This window comes from Bemisia tabaci, chromosome 8, assembly GCF_918797505.1.
Source record: "Bemisia tabaci chromosome 8, PGI_BMITA_v3".
In the NCBI taxonomy this organism is placed as follows: Eukaryota; Metazoa; Arthropoda; class Insecta; order Hemiptera; family Aleyrodidae; genus Bemisia; species Bemisia tabaci.
Window position 1 is genome coordinate 47,422,937 of NC_092800.1, and position 15,304 is coordinate 47,438,240.

The 15,304-nt window shown below is 43.5% G+C and overlaps 1 long non-coding RNA gene across 1 annotated transcript in view; it reads right to left on the reverse strand.

Annotated features, from left to right (window-relative positions):
- LOC140225291 (uncharacterized) overlaps window positions 1-7,370 on the reverse strand; it is a 145,090-nt gene extending 137,720 nt beyond the window's left edge. Inside the window, exon 1 of the long non-coding RNA XR_011900417.1 lies at window positions 7,315-7,370. This is a non-coding gene — a long non-coding RNA (uncharacterized lncRNA). The remainder of the gene's footprint in view (window positions 1-7,314) is intronic.
- Window positions 7,371-15,304: the final 7,934 nt, after the last annotated feature.

A 15,304-nucleotide genomic window follows, 5' to 3' on the forward strand; every position in this document is an offset into this window, starting at 1 on the left:
ACGTGGGAGCATCTTCCGGGGGGTTTTATATTATCACGATAGAGTCTTGTAGAAGGGATTTCCAAAGTGTCGACCCCGAGAAATTGTCCGACCGATAATTACGGGGTTGGATCGGATCCCACCGCGTATACGCGTAGACAGGTATCCCTCCTCGATAACGGAGCTTACGCCATTTTTTAAAATTCGCCCCTAGGGGCGAACCTCCCTCATACTTAGCCCTCCGCAAACTGAAAAAAAAATGAAAAATTCGCTTAAAAAAAATATGTTTAAAAAAAAAAAAAAAAAAAAAAATAATCTGGAAAAAAATGAAAAATTCTCTTTTCCAACCCCCCGAAAACCTACTTAAACCTCTCTTGCCACCCGCTCGCTACTCAAGCGTCCGACCCGCACCCGCTACGTCAATCCGGCCCACTCTAAGGCCACGTCCGACTCGAGTGATCTACTCACAGACACATAATAACGACTATTTTAAAAAAAAAGAAGTAAACAGAGAAGTCTACGTCGCAGACCCCGCTCCGCGGATGGACGTGGGAGCATCTTCCGGGGGGTTTTATATTATCACGATAGAGTCTTGTAGAAGGGATTTCCAAAGTGTCGACCCCGAGAAATTGTCCGACCGATAATTACGGGGTTGGATCGGATCCCACCGCGTATACGCGTAGACAGGTATCCCTCCTCGATAACGGAGCTTACGCCATTTTTTAAAATTCGCCCCTAGGGGCGAACCTCCCTCATACTTAGCCCTCCGCAAACTGAAAAAAAAATGAAAAATTCGCTTAAAAAAAATATGTTTAAAAAAAAAAAAAATATAAAAAAATAATCTGGAAAAAAATGAAAATTTCTCTTTTCCAACCCCCCGAAAACCTACTTAAACCTCTCTTGCCACCCGCTCGCTACTCAAGCGTCCGACCCGCACCCGCTACGTCAATCCGGCCCACTCTAAGGCCACGTCCGACTCGAGTGATCTACTCACAGACACATAATAACGACTATTTAAAAAAAAAAGAAGTAAACAGAGAAGTCTACGTCGCAGACCCCGCTCCGCGGATGGACGTGGGAGCATCTTCCGGGGGGTTTTATATTATCACGATAGAGTCTTGTAGAAGGGATTTCCAAAGTGTCGACCCCGAGAAATTGTCCGACCGATAATTACGGGGTTGGATCGGATCCCACCGCGTATACGCGTAGACAGGTATCCCTCCTCGATAACGGAGCTTACGCCATTTTTTAAAATTCGCCCCTAGGGGCGAACCTCCCTCATACTTAGCCCTCCGCAAACTGAAAAAAAAATGAAAAATTCGCTTAAAAAAAATAGGTTTAAAAAAAAAAAAAAAAAAAAAAATAATCTGGAAAAAAATGAAAAATTCTCTTTTCCAACCCCCCGAAAACCTACTTAAACCTCTCTTGCCACCCGCTCGCTACTCAAGCGTCCGACCCGCACCCGCTACGTCACTCCGGCCCACTCTGAGGCCACGTCCGACTCGAGTGATCTACTCACAGACACATAATAACGACTATTTTAAAAAAAAAGAAGTAAACAGAGAAGTCTACGTCGCAGACCCCGCTCCGCGGATGGACGTGGGAGCATCTTCCGGGGGGTTTTATATTATCACGATAGAGTCTTGTAGAAGGGATTTCCAAAGTGTCGACCCCGAGAAATTGTCCGACCGATAATTACGGGGTTGGATCGGATCCCACCGCGTATACGCGTAGACAGGTATCCCTCCTCGATAACGGAGCTTACGCCATTTTTTAAAATTCGCCCCTAGGGGCGAACCTCCCTCATACTTAGCCCTCCGCAAACTGAAAAAAAAATGAAAAATTCGCTTAAAAAAAATATGTTTAAAAAAAAAAAAAATATAAAAAAAATAATCTGGAAAAAAATGAAAATTTCTCTTTTCCAACCCCCCGAAAACCTACTTAAACCTCTCTTGCCACCCGCTCGCTACTCAAGCGTCCGACCCGCACCCGCTACGTCAATCCGGCCCACTCTAAGGCCACGTCCGACTCGAGTGATCTACTCACAGACACATAATAACGACTATTTAAAAAAAAAAGAAGTAAACAGAGAAGTCTACGTCGCAGACCCCGCTCCGCGGATGGACGTGGGAGCATCTTCCGGGGGGTTTTATATTATCACGATAGAGTCTTGTAGAAGGGATTTCCAAAGTGTCGACCCCGAGAAATTGTCCGACCGATAATTACGGGGTTGGATCGGATCCCACCGCGTATACGCGTAGACAGGTATCCCTCCTCGATAACGGAGCTTACGCCATTTTTTAAAATTCGCCCCTAGGGGCGAACCTCCCTCATACTTAGCCCTCCGCAAACTGAAAAAAAAATGAAAAATTCGCTTAAAAAAAATAGGTTTAAAAAAAAAAAAAAAAAAAAAAAAAATCTGGAAAAAAATGAAAAATTCTCTTTTCCAACCCCCCGAAAACCTACTTAAACCTCTCTTGCCACCCGCTCGCTACTCAAGCGTCCGACCCGCACCCGCTACGTCACTCCGGCCCACTCTAAGGCCACGTCCGACTCGAGTGATCTACTCACAGACACATAATAACGACTATTTTAAAAAAAAAGAAGTAAACAGAGAAGTCTACGTCGCAGACCCCGCTCCGCGGATGGACGTGGGAGCATCTTCCGGGGGGTTTTATATTATCACGATAGAGTCTTGTAGAAGGGATTTCCAAAGTGTCGACCCCGAGAAATTGTCCGACCGATAATTACGGGGTTGGATCGGATCCCACCGCGTATACGCGTAGACAGGTATCCCTCCTCGATAACGGAGCTTACGCCATTTTTTAAAATTCGCCCCTAGGGGCGAACCTCCCTCATACTTAGCCCTCCGCAAACTGAAAAAAAAATGAAAAATTCGCTTAAAAAAAATATGTTTAAAAAAAAAAAAAAATAAAAAAAATAATCTGGAAAAAAATGAAAATTTCTCTTTTCCAACCCCCCGAAAACCTACTTAAACCTCTCTTGCCACCCGCTCGCTACTCAAGCGTCCGACCCGCACCCGCTACGTCAATCCGGCCCACTCTAAGGCCACGTCCGACTCGAGTGATCTACTCACAGACACATAATAACGACTATTTTAAAAAAAAAGAAGTAAACAGAGAAGTCTACGTCGCAGACCCCGCTCCGCGGATGGACGTGGGAGCATCTTCCGGGGGGTTTTATATTATCACGATAGAGTCTTGTAGAAGGGATTTCCAAAGTGTCGACCCCGAGAAATTGTCCGACCGATAATTACGGGGTTGGATCGGATCCCACCGCGTATACGCGTAGACAGGTATCCCTCCTCGATAACGGAGCTTACGCCATTTTTTAAAATTCGCCCCTAGGGGCGAACCTCCCTCATACTTAGCCCTCCGCAAACTGAAAAAAAAATGAAAAATTCGCTTAAAAAAAATAGGTTTAAAAAAAAAAAAAAAAAAAAAAAAATCTGGAAAAAAATGAAAAATTCTCTTTTCCAACCCCCCGAAAACCTACTTAAACCTCTCTTGCCACCCGCTCGCTACTCAAGCGTCCGACCCGCACCCGCTACGTCAATCCGGCCCACTCTAAGGCCACGTCCGACTCGAGTGATCTACTCACAGACACATAATAACGACTATTTTAAAAAAAAAAGAAGTAAACAGAGAAGTCTACGTCGCAGACCCCGCTCCGCGGATGGACGTGGGAGCATCTTCCGGGGGGTTTTATATTATCACGATAGAGTCTTGTAGAAGGGATTTCCAAAGTGTCGACCCCGAGAAATTGTCCGACCGATAATTACGGGGTTGGATCGGATCCCACCGCGTATACGCGTAGACAGGTATCCCTCCTCGATAACGGAGCTTACGCCATTTTTTAAAATTCGCCCCTAGGGGCGAACCTCCCTCATACTTAGCCCTCCGCAAACTGAAAAAAAAATGAAAAATTCGCTTAAAAAAAATAGGTTTAAAAAAAAAAAAAAAAAAAAAAAAAATCTGGAAAAAAATGAAAAATTCTCTTTTCCAACCCCCCGAAAACCTACTTAAACCTCTCTTGCCACCCGCTCGCTACTCAAGCGTCCGACCCGCACCCGCTACGTCACTCCGGCCCACTCTAAGGCCACGTCCGACTCGAGTGATCTACTCACAGACACATAATAACGACTATTTAAAAAAAAAAGAAGTAAACAGAGAAGTCTACGTCGCAGACCCCGCTCCGCGGATGGACGTGGGAGCATCTTCCGGGGGGTTTTATATTATCACGATAGAGTCTTGTAGAAGGGATTTCCAAAGTGTCGACCCCGAGAAATTGTCCGACCGATAATTACGGGGTTGGATCGGATCCCACCGCGTATACGCGTAGACAGGTATCCCTCCTCGATAACGGAGCTTACGCCATTTTTTAAAATTCGCCCCTAGGGGCGAACCTCCCTCATACTTAGCCCTCCGCAAACTGAAAAAAAAATGAAAAATTCGCTTAAAAAAAATATGTTTAAAAAAAAAAAAAATATAAAAAAAATAATCTGGAAAAAAATGAAAATTTCTCTTTTCCAACCCCCCGAAAACCTACTTAAACCTCTCTTGCCACCCGCTCGCTACTCAAGCGTCCGACCCGCACCCGCTACGTCAATCCGGCCCACTCTAAGGCCACGTCCGACTCGAGTGATCTACTCACAGACACATAATAACGACTATTTTAAAAAAAAAGAAGTAAACAGAGAAGTCTACGCGGCAGACCCCGCTCCGCGGATGGACGTGGGAGCATCTTCCGGGGGGTTTTATATTATCACGATAGAGTCTTGTAGAAGGGATTTCCAAAGTGTCGACCCCGAGAAATTGTCCGACCGATAATTACGGGGTTGGATCGGATCCCACCGCGTATACGCGTAGACAGGTATCCCTCCTCGATAACGGAGCTTACGCCATTTTTTAAAATTCGCCCCTAGGGGCGAACCTCCCTCATACTTAGCCCTCCGCAAACTGAAAAAAAAATGAAAAATTCGCTTAAAAAAAATAGGTTTAAAAAAAAAAAAAAAAAAAAAAAATAATCTGGAAAAAAATGAAAATTTCTCTTTTCCAACCCCCCGAAAACCTACTTAAACCTCTCTTGCCACCCGCTCGCTACTCAAGCGTCCGACCCGCACCCGCTACGTCAATCCGGCCCACTCTAAGGCCACGTCCGACTCGAGTGATCTACTCACAGACACATAATAACGACTATTTAAAAAAAAAAGAAGTAAACAGAGAAGTCTACGTCGCAGACCCCGCTCCGCGGATGGACGTGGGAGCATCTTCCGGGGGGTTTTATATTATCACGATAGAGTCTTGTAGAAGGGATTTCCAAAGTGTCGACCCCGAGAAATTGTCCGACCGATAATTACGGGGTTGGATCGGATCCCACCGCGTATACGCGTAGACAGGTATCCCTCCTCGATAACGGAGCTTACGCCATTTTTTAAAATTCGCCCCTAGGGGCGAACCTCCCTCATACTTAGCCCTCCGCAAACTGAAAAAAAATGAAAAATTCGCTTAAAAAAAATAGGTTTAAAAAAAAAAAAAAAAAAAAAAAAAATCTGGAAAAAAATGAAAAATTCTCTTTTCCAACCCCCCGAAAACCTACTTAAACCTCTCTTGCCACCCGCTCGCTACTCAAGCGTCCGACCCGCACCCGCTACGTCAATCCGGCCCACTCTAAGGCCACGTCCGACTCGAGTGATCTACTCACAGACACATAATAACGACTATTTTAAAAAAAAAGAAGTAAACAGAGAAGTCTACGTCGCAGACCCCGCTCCGCGGATGGACGTGGGAGCATCTACCTGGCGGATCAAAATAGACCAAAAGAGGCTGCAAAGAACAGTATCTATCAGAGCATACTCCCGAATAAAATCTCGACGAACCACATCGACCCGCAACCCATAGAAGTTAAACTTAATCCGACAGTCGATAACAACAAGGACCCTGTTAACTCACAACCAGCAAAATTTGGAGCAGAAAAGAAAGTTTTTAAATGTTTCCGGTGCGACAAAATCGGACACACCGCTCGCTTCTGCCGATCGAAATTAGACGATGTACCTCCAAAAAACTAGACTTTCCACATCCTGCATGGAGCGGCCGTGATGTGGATCCATCTGATCCGCACCTTCATCAAATTTTCAAGGTGTCGGTACCTTCTTGCGCTCCTCTACCTTATGCATCTATAAATTTGGGTGACTTGCGTGTTTCTGCGCTTTTGTACTCAGGAAGTGCTCGCTGTCTTATCTCTGAGAGAATCTACCAACAACTTAAAGGTTCCTTTTGTCTCAAGAAAGAAGTGGAGACCAACATGGTATGCTACACGGCTTCCGATGAACCCATGTCTGTTTTATGCATTGCCCAGCTACATTTCAAGATAGAGAATTTTTCCTGGAATTTCGATTTCCTAGTGGTACCTTCCTTGCACCTCGATGCTATCCTAGGCATAGATTTCATGCGATACTCAGGTCTGGTCCTGAGCATCCACTCATCAAGTTTTGCCTTTGCCTTCTGTGGCAGAGATGGGAATCAACCCAGAAAGCAGATTACATTTTCAACCCCGACTGCAGCAAAGATAGAAGACCAAGTGCTCCCCATGACCGTGGAAGAGGATTCATCACCATGCGAAGTTGACCTCAGCCATTTATCGTCCGAGATGCAGACCAGAGTTAACAGAATTTTGGCAAAATTCCCGCAAGTCCTCACCCCTGAGTTAGGAGCAACTCACTTGTTAGAACATGAAATCGAGATGACAGACCTTTCCCCAGTGAGATCTCATCCTTATTCTGCTCTCCCTCCAAAAATGGCGATACTCAAAGAGAAAGTGCTAGATTTGGAAAGGAAAAGGGTCATTAGGCCCAGTAAAAGTAATTATGCGTCGCCAGCTTTTCTCGTACCTAAAGGAGAAACTGACCATAGGTTGGTCATTGACTACAGAAAGTTGAACCAGAAAATCAAAATTGAAGCTGTGCCTTTACCTGACATAAACACTGCCTTCTCATGGTTCAAAGGAGCGAAGTTCTTTTGTGTATTAGACTTAAATTCTGCCTACAACCAGATCCCATTGGCAAAGGACTCTATACCTAAAACAGCCTTCTGTGTGCCGTGGGGATTGTACGAATATCTTCGTGTCCCATTCGGGCTCGCCACTGGTGCCCAGGTATTAACGCGTCTCACCAATATACTTTTCTCTGACTTGCGATATTTTGGACTGGTGAATTTTCTCGATGATATCGTACTTTATGCCTCAACTGAAGAAGAATTACTCAAACTTCTGGAAGAAGTACTTCGACGTTTAGCTGAAGCAGGAATTACTGTCAACCTCGAGTTAGGTTAGGTTAGGTTAGGTTAGGTTAGGTTAGGTTAGCTCTCGTCAGGAGGAGCAGAAAAGGTGAGAGAAAAATAGAGTTTTTCCGTCCGACGCGTTTTTCGGGGGCTATCGATTTTTTTGATTTTTTTTTTTCGGGATTTTTCCGAAAAATGGCCGATTTGACGGCTAAGGAGTGGCCGGACGGGGAAATCGATAAGGACCGAAAATGTCGGGCGTGAAAAGACGCATAGGATGGCGGAGGTCCGGTGGCGATCGGAGCGGTCGGTCGGCCGGGAGAGTCGAAAAACGGAGCCGGAAAGGGGAAATTCGATTTTTTTTCCCCTCCGTTTTGACGGGGTTGCAGCGGGGGCCACCGATGGTCCAGGAAGGAGAAGCGGACGGTTTCCTACGTAAAAAGATGCGTACTTTCGATCGCGATAGGTGGCGAGGCGCGGAAAGGGGTTTTCAGGGCGGTTTCGGCGGTGGGAAGTGGGTGACTTATCCTTCGGAGGACTTTCGGAGTTGTCAACTTGGACGAGGCCGTAGGGGCTTTTGCGGTGGTCTGAGGAGGGCGGTCCCATTTGAGTTTTTTTAGGGGACCGGTAGGGGTATCCAGCGGGCCCGGAGCCGAAGGGCTGGGAGGCGTTTCTTATTTGGAAAAAACTTCGGGCGCGAATTTACGGCGCTGTAATTGCCCTGGAGGGCACTTTGCGAGGTAGTCGACTTCGGGAGCGGTTTGCGCTGGGAGGAGGGGTGGGGAGGCGGAAGATTCGGCCCTGGGAGGGTAGGGGGGACCCTTGGGAAGGTATCTAGAGGTCGCGGAAGGATTTTGAAAAGCTGGCGTGGTGTAGCGGTGAGTTTGAAAAAAAAGTGTAACTTTTGATAGAGTGGTCGGAGGGAGCCGAAACTGTGCCAGGTTGTAGGGAGGTCAAACTATTGAAAAATTTTGTGGACTCTTTTTTTTTTTTTTTTTTTTTTTTTTTTTTTTTTAAGATAGTGGTTATTATGTGTCTGTGGGGTCATGACTGGAGTCGGACGTGGGCTTAGAGTGGTCCGGAGTGACGTAGCGGGTGCGGGGTGGACGCCGGAGTAGCGCGCGGGTGGCGGGAGAGGTGTAGGTAGGTTTTCGGGGGGTTGGAAAAGTGAATTTTTAATTTTTTTCCAGTTTGCGGAGGGCTAAGTATGAGGTTGTAGAAGGCGTTCCGGGAAGGCTTGCCGCGGCATTCGCGATACACGGGCGCTAAGTGGGCGCGGGCGCAAGGTGGGGAAGGTAAGATGGAGGGCGAGGGCGGAGGGGACGGTCCCCGGACGGGGGAGTCTGCGAGAGGATCCTCTCGGTAGGACTTGTGCGCGAAATTCGGTAATCGGACGTTTTTTGTCAGTTTTTAAGCGTAGATTATGCTAGGCAGCGTTTGATTAATGATTTTCCAGGAAATTTGGCAACGCCGCACCCGATCGCCGACTTCCCCGGAGTCCCTTCGAGGATCCTCCCGTTAGGACTTGTGCGCGAAACTCGGTAGTTAGGCTATTTTTTAATAAATATATACATATATATATATATATATATATATTTATTATCCGACATCTAAGATGTTGCCTATACTTTAGGGGCATTCTGAAAAGCCTAAGTGCAGCCTCAGTTTGACAAACCGAGGTAGATAGGCTATTTTATAAAATATATACAATATATATATATTTATTAGCCGACATCATGGTAGTTGCCTATATTTCAGGGGCATTCTGAAAAGCCTAAGTGCAGCCTCAGTTTGACAAACCGAGGTAGATAGGCTATTTTATAATAAATATATACATATATATATATATATATATTTATTAGCCGACATCTAAGATGTTGCCTATACTTTAGGGGCATTCTAAAAAGCCTAAGTGCAGCCTCAGTTTGACAAACCGAGGTAGATAGGCTATTTTATAATAAATATATACATATATATATATTTATTATCCGACAACTAAGATGTTGCCTATATTTCAGGGGCATTCTGAAAAGCCTAAGTGCAGCCTCAGTTTGACAAACCGCGGTAGATAGGCTATTTTATAATAAATATATACATATATATATATATATATATATTTATTATCCGACATCTAAGATGTTGCCTATATTTTAGGGGCATTCTGAAAAGCCTAAGTGCAGCCTCAGTTTGACAAACCGCGGTAGATAGGCTATTTTATAATAAATATATATATTCTTATGGATTAGGAGTTGTTGCACCATGCAAGATTTCCGGAGTTGTTGCACCATCGTCGAAACCCGTATATATAACGAGGGAGGGAGTGAAAACATTGTTGCCCGTTTATTATAAAGACCCAATTTCGATGATTGATCAATATATTCCTTAAAAATTATACATTTGCAACTTAAAAATCCGCATACGTACTAGGAGTTATTGCACCATGGTGGAAGCATTACGTAGTAGGAGTTATTGCACCAGGTGCAAGTACTCCACTGCCGGGATTTATATAATCAACATACTTCAGGTTTTGATGATATCGACCGTTCATTTTAAAGAAGAATGTTTAATGATATTTTTTGAATGGTGGTTATTTATTTTTAAGCAAATTACAAAAAAAAAAAATCTAAAATTAAAAATGCTTGGGAACGAAGATATGGTTTTCAATAACGATATCTTCTATCTGTAAAATTAAATCTTTAAGATTTGTTTGTCCTCCTTCGATCTCGGAAATTACAAACTTGCAGATTTGCCAGCACCCGTTACTTATTCGAATCGCATGCCCGACGTTGCAAAATTTACCTTAAACTGATAATGACTTGGTTTTGTTTTTGCCGCCAGACGATTTATCCTCCTTCAATCTCGGCAATTTTCGGACCAATTTACACCGTATTTTTGCAAATGAAAACTCTTAGTCTCTAAATGAACCACCACCCCTCGGTTTTTCGATTTGCGCAACCAACGTTGCAAAATTTACCTCGAATTCGTAACAAAATACTTTCGTCTTTGTCGCAAGCCCGCTTATCCTCCTTCAATTTTGGCAATTTTCGAATTAATTTTCCTCGGATTTTTGCAAATGCAAGCTTTAGGTCGCTACATGTACCAACTACCCTCGGTTTTTCGATTTGCGCAACCGACGTTGCGAAATTTACCTCGAATTGAGGACAAAATATGTTCGTCCCACCCGCCACTAAAAGTTTGTCCTCCTTCAATCTCTGCATTTTTCGGAACAATTTACACTAAATTTTTGCAAATGAAAGCTCTAAGTCTCTGAAAGTACGATCAACCCTCGCTATTTCGATTTACGCAACCGACGTTGCAAAATTTACCTCGAATGGGTAACAAAATACTTCCGTCTTTGCCGCCAGACCGTTTCTCCTCCTTCAATCTCGGCAATTTTCGGACCAATTTACACTGAATTTTTGCAAATGAAAGCTGTTAGTCTCTGAAAGTACGAACACCCCTCGCTATTTCGATTTACGCAACCGACGTTGCAAAATTAACCTCGAATTGATAACAAAATACTTCCGCCTTGCCGCCAGACCGTTTCACCTCCTTCAATCTCGGCACTAATTGGACCGATTTACCCCATATTCTAACAAATGAAAGCTCAGTGTCTCTAAATGTACCCACACCCCTCGGTTTTTCGATTAGCGAAAGGGACGTTGCAAAATTTACATCGAAATGGTAACAAAATACTTTCGTTTATGCCGCCAGACCGTTTATAGTCCTTTCAATCTCGGCAATTTTTGGACGAATTTACCTCGGATTTTTGCAAATAAGAGCTGCAGGTCTCTAAATGTACGAACACCCCTCGGTTTTTCGATTTGCGAATCCTACGTTGCAAAATTTACCTTGAATTGGTAACAAAATACTTTCGTCGTTGCCGCCAGACCGTTTATCCTCCTTCAATCTCGGCAATTTTCGGACCAATTTACACTGAATTTTTGCAAATGAAAGCTGTTAGTCTCTGAAAGTACGAACACCCCTCGCTTTTTCGATTTACGCAACCGACGTTGCAAAATTTACCTCGAATTGAGGACAAAAAACTTTCGTCTTTGCCGCCAGACCGTTTATTCTCCTTCAATCTCTGCAATTTTCGGATCAATTTACACTAAATTTTTGCAAATGAAAGCTGTTAGTCTCTGAAAGTACGAACACCCCTCGCTATTTCGATTTACGCAACCGACGTTGCAAAATTTTGCTCGAATCGAGGACAAAATACTTTCGTGTTTGCCGCCAGACCGTTTATTCTCCTTCAATCTCTGCAATTTTCAGACCAATTTACCCGAAATTTTTGCAGATGAAAGCTGTTAGTCTCTGAAAGTACGAACACCCCTCGCTATTTCGATTTACGCAACCGACGTTGCAAAATTAACCTCGAATTGATAACAAAATACTTCCGCCTTGCCGCCAGACCGTTTCACCTCCTTCAATCTCGGCACTAATTGGACCGATTTACCCCATATTCTAGACAAATGAAAGCTCAGTGTCTCTAAATGTACCCACACCCCTCGGTTTTTCGATTAGCGAAACGGACGTTGCAAAATTTACCTCGAAATGGTAACAAAATACTTTCGTTTATGCCGCCAGACCGTTTATAGTCCTTTCAATCTCGGCAATTTTTGGACGAATTTACCTCGGATTTTTGCAAATGAGAGCTAAAGGTCTCTAAATGTACGAACACCCCTCGGTTTTTCGATTTGCGAATCCTACGTTGCAAAATTTACCTTGAATTGGTAACAAAATACTTTCGTCGTTGCCGCCAGACCGCGTATCCTCCTTCAATCTCGTTAACTATACGACCGATTTACCTCATATTCTACCAAATGAAAGCTCTGTGTCTTTAAATGTACCAGCACCCCTCGGTTTTTCGATTGACGCAACCGACGTTGCAAAATTTACCTCGAATGGGTAACAAAATACTTCCGTCTTTGCCGCCAGACCGTTTATTCTCCTTCAATCTCTGCATTTTTCGGAACAATTTACACTAAATTTTTGCAAATGAAAGCTCTAAGTCTCTGAAAGTACGATCACCCCTCGCTATTTCGATTTACGCAACCGACGTTGCAAAATTTACCTCGAATGGGTAACAAAATACTTCCGTCTTTGCCGCCAGACCGTTTCTCCTCCTTCAATCTCGGCATCTATTGGACCGATTTACCTCATATTCTAGATAATGATAGCTCAGTGTATCTAAATGTACCGACACCCCTCGGTTTTTCGAATAGCGAAACCGACATTGCAAAATTTACCTCGAATTAGTAACAAAATACTTTCGTCTATGCAGCCAGACCGTTTATGCTCCTTCAATCTCGGCAATTTTTGGACTAATTTACCTCGGATTTTTGCAAATGAAAGCTCTAGGTCTCTAAATTTACCAAAAGCCCTAGGTTTTTCGATTTGCGAAACCGACGTTGCAAAATTTACCTGGAATTGGGAACAAAATACTTTTGTCTTTGCCCTCAGACCGTTTAACCTCCTTCAATCTCGGAACTGTTGGACCGATTTACCTCGGATTTTCGCAAATGAAAACTCTAGGCCTCTAAAGGTACCTACACCCCTCGGTTTCTCGATTTGTGAAACCGACGTTGCAAAATATACCTCGAATTGGTAACAAAATACTTTCGTCTTTGCCGCCAGACTTTTTCCTCCTTTAATCTTGGCAATTTTTGGACTACAATTTACCTCGGATTTTTACAAATGAAAGCTCTAGGTCTTTAAATGTACCAACAACCCTCGGTTTTTCCATTTGCGAAACCGACGTTGCAAAATTTACCTCGAATTGATAACCATAAATTTTTTATTTTGCCACTTTGCAATTCGTCCTCCTTCGATATCAACAACTCTTAGACCTATTTACCTCGGATTTGCTTTTGACGAAAGCTCTTAGGATCAGCTGCCTGATTTTTGAAATTTTTTGCTTGTCGGGACTACATAGATGACATAGGTTAAATGGCGGGGCATAATTGGTTGGCTACGTCTATCGCTGCTTTGTCGTGCCTATGTCGGGTTGAACTCACGACAAGCTAACGGCACCTCTTAAGTTTCCGACATGTCGTCCATTCCACCTGACAAAGGCACGACAAAGCAGCGATAAGACATAGCCGACCAATCTCGCTCCTTCTTTTAACCTGTGTCATCTATGTCGTCCCGACAAACCAAAAAATTCAACAATCAGGCTGCCGGATGAGCCATAACGTTTAAGTTATTCAATTTTCATGACCATCGTTGCAAAATTTATCTTGGATCGAAATCGACATATTTTCGCCTTTGCCGCTAGACAGTTTGTCCTGTCCTTCTACACGGAGAAAAAAACTTCGTGCGTGGGATACGAAGTTTACGTCATGTGGATCTCTGAAGTTTTCAGATTGAGCATCTGAACACTTTAGATCTAGCTGTCGAGGTTCGGATCACACATCTGAAACTTCAGTTCTTACATCTAAAGTACTTCGGTTCTCACATCCGAAAAACTTTGGTTCTCACATCTGAAGTACTTAAGATGTAAGAACTGAAGTTTCAGATGTGTGATCCGAACCTCGACAGCTAGATCTAAAGTGTTTAGATGCTCAATCTGAAAACTTCAGAGAACCATATGACCTACAAACTTCGGGTCCCACGCACGAAGTTTTTTTCTCCGTGTATGATATCGAAAACTACTGGACCGATTCACCTCAAAATTGTTTGAAATAAAAACTCTTAGCCGCTAAATGTGCCACTACTCCTCGGTTTTTCGATCTGCGTGACCGACGTTGCAAAATTTACTTCGAATTGTTAACGAAATATGTTCGTCTCTCCGACCGCTAAGAGTTTGTCCTCCTTCAATCTTGGCAACTATTGGACCAATTTACCTCGAATTTTTACTACTGAAAGCTCTTAGTCTTTAAATGTACCAACATCCCTCGGTTTTTCGATCTGCATGACCGACGTTGCAAAATTTACCTGGAATTGATGGGCACTTATTTCGATTTTGCCACTTGGCAATTTGTCCTCCTTCGATATCAACCACTATTCGACCGATTTACCTCGGATTTGCTTTAGACGAAAGCTCTTGGGATCTGGATGAGCCATAACTCTTAAGTTATTCAATTTTCATGATCTTCGTTGCAAAATCTCCCTCGGATCGAAAACGACATATTTTCGCCTTTTTGATATTTTTCAAAAAGTGTATATATTCTAGTAGTCAATTACAAAAATTTTTAAAAAAAAATTCTCGGGACTGAGGACATGGGTCTTAAAAACAAACTGTGGCAAAAACTCTTACGATCAGCGACATGTTTTCTTATTTTTCCTTCAAACCACCTGTTTTAGAGGAGTAGGTATGTCTTCATATTGATCGTTTATTGAATCGGAGCATTTTTTTCACCCACTTAAAAAAAAAGTCTAATCGCAAAAATAATTTTGACCAAATATATGGAGTATTAAGAAAGCTGCGGCCAAAACTTTTGCGATTAGCGCCCTTTTTTCTCATTTTTCTAATACACCGTTGATTTCAGAAGAAAATATTCTAAAATATCTTTAAAGAAGTGTCAAAGGAGGGGTTGCGACTTGGGCCGAAATCGGCCACTCCACGGAATTGAGAAATTTTTGGATATACGGCAGTTGACGGTGCATATTTGACAGAAATAATCGAGTTTTGCCGATACCTACTCACGTTTTTTGGCTGCGAAACAGGGGCCTAAACATGGCACCGAAGGCGAAAATAGCTGAAATTTCGCGTTTTTCGCGGTTCTACCTCAGATTTCGACCTGGGCTCAAAGGAGACGAATGATGAGCTTCGAATATGGTGTCAAGGACACCTAGACACGTAACATACTTGAATATGATCAACCGTCGCTTCTGGGCCCAACTCAAAATCGAACTTTTCCAACTTTTTAGCTTCCAACTTTTTCACCGTTTCTGCCAGGCGTATTTCGCGGATAGCGCCAAGCAGCGGACTCGAGGAGCTTTTCCGACCGGTAAATCGCACTCAGCGGGTCATTTGCAAGCGAACATGCTTGTTTTCAGCTTGGCGAACATTCGATTTTGAC